Here is a 2254-nt window from a genome sequence, read left to right on the forward strand (position 1 = left end):
GTCCACCTACATCAATGTTAAATATTCAACTAAGAATGTTCCTGAACACTATTTTGGTACGCTGAAGATGGGTCAATTACATCACCCAACTTTAAATATGGATTTAATAAAAAGAAGCGAATGTTACACCCTCAAATCTAAAATTCTGGCATTGTTTTGCCAACTAATAGGTAAATAAGATATGCTCTTCCTTTTACTTTTTTATATCATATAGGATGCATTTGTAAGTTATTTTGACGTAATATTCATAAAAGCTTCAAAATGTTGTCAACATAGCTGTCAGAATGTTAACAACATCAAATTTTAAAATGTTTTTAAAATTTTTTAAATCGTTTTTTAATAATCACGTCGGACAGAGATGGTTCACCGTGTCTCATCAGGCAAGAAAGCAGATAAAGTGTACAATGATCCCAGGGGATGGGGTTGGTCCCGAATTGATGGAGGGCATAAAAGAGGTGGTAGCGGCGGCTAAACTTCCAATTCAATTTGAAGAAATAATTCTTACGGAGGTGGGGTCAAACTCCGCTCCGTTGAAGGATGCTGTGGAATCGATAAAAAAGAACAAAATTTGTATGTCCGGGCCTTTGTCCATACCGGAAACAAGTTCTGAAAAATTCTCATTGAGAGCTCAACTACGGAAACAGTTGAGCCTTTTCGCTGGAGTGTACAAGATTCGTTCCCAACCTGGAGCAAAATCGCCCCTTGACGATGTTGATATAATAATAGTTCAAGAACAGTTAGAAGGAGAATACACATCGTTAGAGCACGAGACCGTTCCGGGTGTCGTGGAACATTTGAAAATCACCACCAGAAAGAATATAACCAGATTAGCAAAATTCGCATTCGAATATGCCATAAAAGCAAAACGGAAAAAGGTGACCTCAGTTCACAAGGCTAACATAATGAAATTAACAGACGGTCTATTTCTACAATGCTGCAAAGAAGTATCAAAAGAATTTTCTAACATAAAGTTTGCTTCGGTTCTGGTAGATGCAGCAACAATGCACCTGGTCTATCATCCAGACTTTTACGATGTGATGGTAACGGGTAGTCTTTATGGTAGTGTTATAAGTCATATTGGCGCAGGACTGATCGGAGGTGAAGGCTTTGTCTCGAAAACAAACTATTCTCCTTTTTGTAACGTGTATGAATCGGTGGTAGATAGCAGCAAGGAACGGGAGAGCTGCTCTTTTAATCCCAGCGGAGCAATTCTGAATTTGGCAAGTTTGCTGCGTCATATGCAACTTGAAAAGGATGCGAGGAAAATGGAAAGTTCTTTAAAGAATCTTCTGAGAGGCGGAACTGTAAAAACACAAGAAATGGGGGGCAATGCTACAACAAACCAATTCTTTCAAGCGTATATAGAGGCTCTCTCTGGACGCGATTGCTAGTACGAACTGGTACACATTACGAAAACACTTTTCGAGATTTTACATACTTTATACATAATAGGTTTTAATATACACATAGTAGAGTTTCACAAAATTTTCAATTTCTGTCTTTTTCATTTACATTGTCACTTTCACCGGGTACTATTGGATATGAACTAAAATACATTATTCCTATAATCATAGATGTCTCTTTGCAACACACTACATCCTAATGAGGGCTAAATCACGGTTATCGCTATATTTAAGTAAATTATTTGTGGAGAGATATATACAGAAATAAAAAATACAGACAAAAAATAACCCGACTTTTTATCTATGGTCCGCAGAAAATAAAAACGATTCTGGATCCGTCTGCTTTGGTCCAGGTTTTTCTGTGGTTTCTTGGATTACTTGGGCAAATGCTGGGGCAGTAGTATTCCACAGATAATCTTTCATTCTCTTCTTCGTCCGTCTCATCTTTCTCACCCGAACCACCACCCACCCATTCCCACGATTCCTGAAAGGAGGCTGAAGAGGGCCTTCCGCCCTACCTTCCGGCGTAGTCCGGAGAGACTGCCCCCCCACCAGCATTAGTGGCTGGTGGGAATGAAACATCCAAAAGTTTATTTTTTCTTATAAGTGCATTGCAAAATTGTTATAAAAGAAACTCGGTCAATAATGATAGAAATAAGTCTAATTTTGTTTTGCTAAAACCTCCGAGTAATAAAATTGGATTTATTTCAATCAGTGTTGACCGAGCATGTTTCATAACAGCTTTGCAATACGCTTATAAGACTGCATTTTTGAAGATTAATTCATCTCTTAAGTTACTAATGTTTGTAGACGGTCTGACGAATCCGAATTTAAGAAAGTGCATCTCGATC

At 38.1% G+C, this 2254-nt stretch overlaps 1 pseudogene; it reads left to right on the plus strand.

Annotated features, from left to right (window-relative positions):
* Nucleotides 1-263: 263 nt before the first annotated feature.
* LOC108733285 lies at nucleotides 264-1677 on the plus strand (annotated as a pseudogene).
* The last annotated feature ends 577 nt before the right edge of the window (nucleotides 1678-2254 follow it).

The sequence above is a fragment of the Agrilus planipennis genome, unplaced genomic scaffold (assembly GCF_000699045.2).
Source record: "Agrilus planipennis isolate EAB-ADULT unplaced genomic scaffold, Apla_2.0 scaffold1, whole genome shotgun sequence".
Lineage (NCBI taxonomy): Eukaryota > Metazoa > Arthropoda > Insecta > Coleoptera > Buprestidae > Agrilus > Agrilus planipennis.